Raw genomic sequence first — 8,582 nt, 5'->3', positions numbered from 1 at the left:
GTGTATAGGAGAATTGTCTAGTTGTGATGAGAAAAAATATAAAATACTGAAGCGGGCAACTGAAAGGGAGATTTCTCAAAGTGCTGATGTCATCTGTTGCACGTGTTGGTGCTGGAGATCCTCGATTGGCAAATTTTAGGTTCCGCCAGGTTGAAATGCATCTAACATGTGGAAGTTTATCTAGGATTCACTTGTTTAAAAGTTTACTCTTTTTAACTTTTTGTTTTTTGTTTTGCTGCTATTGGTATAGTGCATTTGGATCATTCAGTGGTTTTATTTTATTTTATTTTTTTCGATTCACTGATTTTTTTGGAATGTTTTTCTAAAAAGTTAACCTCTTTTTATATGATCTGTCTGCAATGTTGAACTTTTAACTTGCTATTCTACTGAGAAATTTTGACAATCAAATGAAATCGATAAAATTGTATGCATGTTTGGCATTACTTTAGGAAGAGAGTTTTAATTATATAGTTTTAGTAGTTTGTAATATAGAGTTTTAACTGAGAAGCTGTTTAGCTTTTTTGGTTTTTGAGTGTTTGAGAAATTGCGTTAAACAATGCTTTAAAGTGGTAGATTTATAAAGCATGATTAGTGAATTGTAGAGTTTTTTCCCTAAAAGCTTCAAATTTTAGCTTCCTAATCATGGAGGTTGATGTAGTTGAGCTTTAAACTAGTTTTCTATTAGGGAGGGTTTGGGAATTGGGATAAGCGTAGGTCTTAGTTTTTTCTGAAATACATTGAAAATGCTGTTACTATTAGTTGTATGCATAAATTTTATTTCTTGTACACTCATTTGTATGAAAGATAATAAATTTTTACATGAAGATTTTAACTCTTAACATTGCTGAAATAATTTTGGTTTTTTTAACTTCAATTAAAACTTTTGCTTCTTTATTTTTTCACATGAAGAATTTGAACTCTTAACCCTCTTGGAAGAAAACCCTTTTTGTTTTGTTTTTTTTTTTTTTTTTTTTTCTCTTCAATTAAAACTTTTGCTTCTTTATTTTCTTTTCTTTTCTTTCTGTCATTGTTTTTCTTTTAAGAAATTTTAATTTTAGAAAATATCAATAATATATATATATATTTGTTTCATTTTTTAATGAAGTTTGACATATAAAAATGAAAACAAAAATAAAAGTTTAAAAAAAATGGTGTTTGTTTTTTAATTTTTTTTTAATTCAGGACAAAGGGAAATTATACTTATTCCTCCTCTCCATACTCCACCTTGCATCTTATCAAAATCGAGAGGGCTCATATATATGGCACCCCTCCTTGGTAGTAAAGGTTGGTGGTTTTATTCCTTAGGTAATTGTTGACAATTTGGGTCAATGAAGTTAGTGGGCCTGTGAGTTTTGGAGGAAATGAAATTGGATGAATGGAGTTACTTGGAGCCCCCAATAATGTTAATTGTGCAGAAAATAATTTCTAAGAAATGACCTTTACTCACTATTTCCTGAATATCTCTTAGACCCCTTTAAATTTTTTTCGCGAGATATTTGCATTGGAAAGTAGACATCCATGGCCGCAGATTGAGCACCCTCAATAGGCATCATAAATTCATATGGTCATGCATGTCTGCCTTTTTTGATCTCCCTGTTTCTATGCATCCTAACTATACAGCGTGTGCGCCAGCTGATTTCATTACACATATGCGCCACCAGTCAAAGCTTTGGGATTTTTTTTTTTTTTTTTGGGCTAGAGTTTATATTAGTGCATTCCACATTGGGCTCTTCCAACGGGCTTTTTTGCTTAGTCCACCAACCTTAATAAAATAGAAAGTGGCATGAATTGTTTAATAGGTTGGATGCATGCCTCATCCTCTTCACTAATGGCGGGTACAACTTGGTTTTCTATGGTTCCAGACATGTTTGCTTCCTTTTCCTTTTCTTTTTTTCCCTCTTCTTAGATAGGTCTTGCTGACATTTTTCTAGTGGTGTCGATTTAAAGAGTTCTTTCCCATAAAAAAAAAAATAAATAAAAGAGTTCTTCTAGGCTGATTGCTGAGTTATTTTTTATTTATTTTTTAATTTGGCTGAGTGATTATTTATCACTTTCTGAGAAGCCCAAGTATAAGTTAGGTATGATTTCCATACAATATAGGATATAATACAATAGAGATGCAATCAGAGATGGAACTAGTAAGGGGCAGAGGGGGGCCATTGCCCCCCCCCCCTCCCCCCCAAATTTTTTTAAATAGTAATAGTATACACATTGAGTGCATGAGTTCTAAGATGAACTCAAGGTTACTGATATGGCTTTTCTTACCGTTTTCTCAAAAGAAAAAAAGAAAAGAAAAAGAAAAGAAAAAAGCCCCTATGACTCTGTGGAAGGGTAACTTGAAAAAAAAAAAAAAATACAAGCTTGATTCTCTTATAAAAGAGACGAAATAATGTCGCTTATAACTCCTAGGCTAATATTGCAAAGAGTTTAGCATTAATTTTACATCTCAATTATTTTGCATAAATTCGCTTTTTTATCTTGTCTTACCTTTTATCAAATAAACAAATAATAATATATTTCAAATTAGAATATACTATATCAGTGACCTTGAGTTCATCTTAGAAACCAATAGTATTGGTTTGCACATCGCTTATATGTTTCAAAGATATAAAAGGAGGTTGGTTTTTGGATTGAAGGTTAAAGCATTAGCACTTAGCACTACTATTGAGATATCAATTTGATTTCTTCTTATAATTAAAAATTAAAAAGCTGTTAGAAAGTTATTTATTTATTACTACTAGAATTTAAAGTTATTTATTTAATTATCCCATCAAAATTATATCCAAATTTGGAACTTTCTCATAGAGCAAATTCTTTTTCTCTGCCTCTCACCCTCCTTTCCATTTGTTTATTATTATCATCAATTTCTCATGTATGACTAATTGACAATCACCAAGGCTGTGTGATCCCACTTCCTATATTTTTATTTATAGCACATCTTTTGGTTGGATTTATTCCTATTTTTAAATGGGAATCGACTTTGCTGAAATGGAGAGTGATTTTAGCACTGTTAAGAGGCAGGGACGAATAGAAATTCAAGATCATGCTATTCAATAAATAAATCTTCAAATCATTCCTTTTATATATTATATTCAATTGGAGAGCTATACATGAGTTAGTTAAAGAAATGATTATTTATTTGCTTTTGTTACTTTTCAATACAATGAGATCCATTAACTCATTTCTTAATTCTAGGATTGTAAATGCACCAAATTGCTCATAAATATCTTGGACTTGACTTGATAAAAAATTCATTCATATTTGTTTGTCTATAAAGAAGCTAACTTTGGACCTTGATTTTACAATGAGATCCATTGTTTTTAGTCAAAACTCACAGGATCTAGAGAAAGAAGCTTCACTTTGTTTGTTTGATCCATATGGTGATGGGGCAAAAGGGACATTCACTAGGGAACTATAAAAAGGAAACCACTCACAATACTATTCCACAATCATTATGGATATACACACTTATAAAAAGAATCAACACATAAGCACTGTAGCTTAAACTCTTCCACCATAGGGTCTTGGTCTTCATGAAACACTTCCAACCCCAGCATGGATAGCAATAGTTGTGTTGCACTCATAATTATGGTGATGACTTCTAGAGTCCTCTGCATATTATGACACAACAATATTATAATTGTCCTTAATTTTATTTTTCTTTGGTTATAAAATAAAAACTTCTTACCAGTTTTGAATCTGTCCATCCATGTTGAATCTCTTTGCATGCCAATCTATAACATTCAGTTCATTATTAGAAATTGAAAGAAATACAAGGAATATAAAGAGAAATACAAGCAACACTGCATGTCCTTATGCTGTAATTTCATTTTGGATGCTATTAATGAGATTATTAGTAATTTCATTTAATGAGATTATACTGTAATTTCATAGCAAATTCTTTTATTTATTTATTTATCATTTTGGTGCAAATATACTAGCATAAACTTGTGTGTTGTTTCTAGATATGCTTCCTTTGTGACTCACTCTCAGCTAAATTGCTTTGAAGTGAGTCTTGTTTTAAAATTAACTTAGGTTTATATATATATATATATTCTTTTCTTGTTGGCAGATTGCAAAAAGAAGAGGCACTATAAGTTTGTGTGATCAAAACAAGTGAAGTTGGTGAAAGACTTAAGGTTCTCTCTCTCTCTCTCTCTCTCTCTCTCTCTCTCTCTCTCTATGTGTGTGTGTGTGTGTGTGTGTGTGTTTGTGGTGTGTTGTTGAATTGGGGCAAGTAGGTGGCTTGCATGGAGTAATAAGGTGGTTTTATCTGATACTGGGAATGTTGACTGTTTTGTGTAATATTGGATGATTGTTGTTGAGTTGTTTTTATTTGATTAATTCATTTTAAGGGCTTCTCTCTATCTTTTTCACACATATGGAATGCTAAAATGGAATTGCATATTTAAAAAGATGTCCATTCCTAAAGAATATTGCTAGTAATGATGTTATAGTTACCAAATGTATTGATAACTACTCTATGCATTTAAGTTCATTGTTTGATTAGGAACATAGCTAAAAGTGAATGATTAAAGATGATTGTTGTTGAGTTGTTTTTATTTGATTAATTCATTTTAAGGACTTCTCTCTATCTTTTTCACACATATGGAATGTTAAAATGGAATTGCATATTTAAAGAGATGTCCATTCCTAAAGAATATTGCTAATAATGATGTTATAGTTACCAAATGTATTGATAACTTCTCTATGCATTTAAATTCATTGTTTGATTAGGAACATAGCTAAAAGTGAATGATTAAAGATGATTTGTTTCTTAAATTAAAGTGAAATTGTGTAAATGAAATGTATGTTAACTCTTGGTTTGTGTTTTCATGAAATCACATTATAGGTATTTCTTGCAAATCACTTTATAGCAATGGATACCAGTAGAAGGTCGCAAGAATATTTAGATGGAGTTCAATAGTTTTTGAATTTCGCATCTAACCATGCATACCCGGATGAAACAATTTCATTTCAGTGTAAAAAATGCGTGCATACAAATTCGTGGCCTATAGATGTTGTACAGGCTCACTTAGTGTCAAAAGGGATTTGTAGGGGTTATAACCCTTGGGTTTTTAATGGGGAATTATCGTTTGCGAAGGCTTCTACTGAAATTCCTAGTAGTTATGTCCAAGAAAACCAAATAGAGTATGCCGATCTTTGTGACATATTGCATAACATGTTCCCCATACAAGATATGGCATCTGGGCCAATGGAAGAAGTCCCTAGTGTGCAATAACCACAGAAGGTCCTGTAGAATGTCCTAATGAAGATGCACTTAAGTTTATGAAATTGCTTGAAGATGCTAATCAACCTTGTTATGAAGGTTGTAAGTATTTTAACAAATTGTCAGCCATTGTGCATTTGTACCACATGAAGTGTCTTAATGGTTGAACTAACAAATCATTTACCATGTTGCTGCAATTTTTGCTTGATTTTCTTCTTTCAAATGCTAAGTTGCCAAAAGATTATTATGAGGCTAAGAAGATTATTAAGGATCTGGGCTTGAGTTATGAGAAGATTCATGCTTGTCCTAAAGATTGTGTTTTATATTGGAAGGAGAATGCCAACCTTGAAACTTGTCCAAATTGTAACCTCTCAAGATGGGAAAGTAATGAGTCTAAAGGTCAACAAAGTACTAATGCTTCCTCCAAGAAAAGAAAAAATAAAGCTGCAAAGACTCTACGATGGTTCCCTTTAAAGCCAAGATTGCAAAGACTATTTATGTCTCCTGAAACCAATCATATGAAGTGGCATGCCAATGGTCGTGTGAATGACGGGTTAGTGAGACATCCTGCTGATTCTGAAGCTTGGAAGTCATTTGACTGTAAGTACGTAGAGTTCTCATCCAAGTCTCGCAATGTAAGGCTTGGATTAGTAGCTGATGGATTCAACCCGTATGGAAATATGAGTACTACTCATAGTACATGGCCTGTCATTTTGATCCCATACAATCTCCCTCCATGGATGTGCATGAAAAGATCTTATTTCATTCTATCATTATTGATTCCCTGTCCAACCTCACTCGGGAACGATATTGATGTTTTCTTACAACCCCTAGTAGAAGAATTTAAGGAGTTATAGGATGTTGGAGTAGAAATGTTTGACGTGTCTTCCAAAAAATCATTCCAAATGCATGTTGCATTATTGTAAACCATAAATGATTTTCCTGCATATGGTGATATCTCGGGTTGGAGTACCAAAGGTTCTCTTGCATGTCCCTCTTGTAACTATGATAATCAATCTCGTTGGTTAAGATATGGAAGGAAATTTAGTTACATTGGACATAGGCGATTCTTGGATAGTGATCATAGATTCCGTAAGCAAAAAAAATCATTTGATGGGAATATTGATAAGAGATCAGCTCTTATTACAGTATCCAGAGGGGAAATCATGTTACAAATGGATGCTATGGCTGATCATGTGTTTGGAAAGAAAAAAGTTAATTTGACCAATAAAAGGAAAAGAAGGGAGGAAGCCTTAACTGTGTGGAAGAAGAGAAATATATTTTTCACCTTGTCTTATTGGGAGTACCATGTGTTGCGTCACAATCTTGACGTGATGCATATAGAGAAGAATGTAGTTGATAATATAATTAGCACATTGTTGAACTTGGATGGCAAGACAAATGATAACTTGAAGGCATGCCAAGACTTAAAGGATATGGGTATAAGAAGTGAACTTCACTTGAAAAAGGTTGGGAATGATCAGACATTTATGTCACATGCTTGCTACCGTATGAATGCTAGTGAAAATGATGGTTTTCTGCAAGTTTTGAAAGATGTAAGAGTGCCAGATGGATATTCTTCAAACATCTCACGTTGCGTTAATCTCAAAGAGCGCAAGATTAGTGGGATGAAGAGCCATGATAATCACATCTTAATGCAGCAGCTTTTTCCAATAGCAATACGTGGATCTTTGCCCCCTGAAGTGAGTAGGCATTTATTTGACTTATCTTGTTTCTTTAGGGAGATATGTTTCAAAGTACTAAATGTGGAGGAACTTGGGGCTCTTGAGAAGAGAATTGCAGTGACATTATGTGAGTTGGAAAAGATATTCCCTCCTTTATTTACAGTGATGGTACATGTAGTCAAGCATTTGACTAGCGAAGCCAAAGTTGCTAGCCCAGTTCATTATCGTTGGATGTATCCCATAGAGAGGTAACACATATAGGAACTTGGTCTATTTGTTTATTTATTTATTTATTTTTTAAACTGACCAATTTCCCGTTGTTGATCTTGGGTTTTCCAATAGGTACTTGTCAAGGCTTAAGTCTTACGTGCATAATAAAACTTATCCAGAAGGTTCCATTGCAGAAGAGTATATAGCAGAGGAATGCTTAACATTCTGTTCACTCTATTTTAAATTTGTTGAAACTACATTTAATCGGCCTATAAGGAATGTTGAGGATTCCATGGGTGCGGTGGTGAGCATTACACTAGATTCAAATTCATGGAACCAAGCACATCATTATGTGCTATTCAATTGTGAAGAAATCACCCCATGTCACGAGTAAGTGATATGTCCTTGCATATCCTTTAACGACATTCCAATGCAATACTCTAGCTTAACACTAACACGTTTATGTACATAGTGAACATATAGCAGAGATCAAGGTTGGTTTTCCTTCTCATGTGACTGATGATGTTATTCAAAAGCAGCACATAGAGAAATTCTGCAGCTGGTTTAGGGAATATGTAAGTAAAGCATATATACATATATAGCACTATTTTCGATTGTAACACTTTAGATAGCATACTTATAATAAAAGTCTTTCTCTATAATAGGTGATGTCAATGGATGCCTCTAAGAAAAAGGAAATCTTTGATAAAGTTAGATGGCTTGCTCGATATCTAGATAATGAAGCAAAACGGTTCAAGTGTTATGTTATAAATGGTTTGAAGTTTCGCACCAAAGATTTTAAGGCAATTAGGAAAACTCAAAATAGTGAAGTTTGTGTTGTTACTGAAGGTGGTGCTACTAATTATGGTGTACTAATCGATATTATTGAGTTGAATTACTCTGACAAGTATCGATATGTATTATTCAAATGTCAATGGGCTGATGTTATTAGTGGGAGAGGATGCAAAAAAGATGAGTTGAGATTTCCCCTTGTCAATTTTTCAAGATTGATACACACAGGTGATCAATTGATTAATGAACCTTATGTATTAGCATCTCAAGCTTCGCAAGTGTTTTATGTGGAGGATGTGAGACATAAAGATTGGGTGGTAGTGGTCAGAACAAAACCTAGGGAGGTGTTTGATGTTAGTATTCAAGCTTTAGATGATGAAGTGGATACATATATAGAGAATGTCCCTTATAATGTAACTACTGATGATGCATGTGATGATGTAAATGACAACCATGCTTGGGCTCGAGTTGATGAAGAAGGAACCATTTATGATACACCGTTGATTAGTGAGGATGAATTGCTTGAACAAGACTTTATCGATGATGAAGAGCTTAGTGATGGTGTTTATGAGTCTAATGACGATGAGTCCAATGATGATGGGTCGAATGATGATGAGTCTAGTGATGATGACTAGGTTGTGCCCCTTCTTGCACATTCTTTAACG

This window comes from Quercus robur, chromosome 4 (genome assembly GCF_932294415.1).
Source record: "Quercus robur chromosome 4, dhQueRobu3.1, whole genome shotgun sequence".
Classification (NCBI taxonomy): Eukaryota; Viridiplantae; Streptophyta; class Magnoliopsida; order Fagales; family Fagaceae; genus Quercus; species Quercus robur.
Note: the sequence above shows the minus strand (reverse complement) of the source record.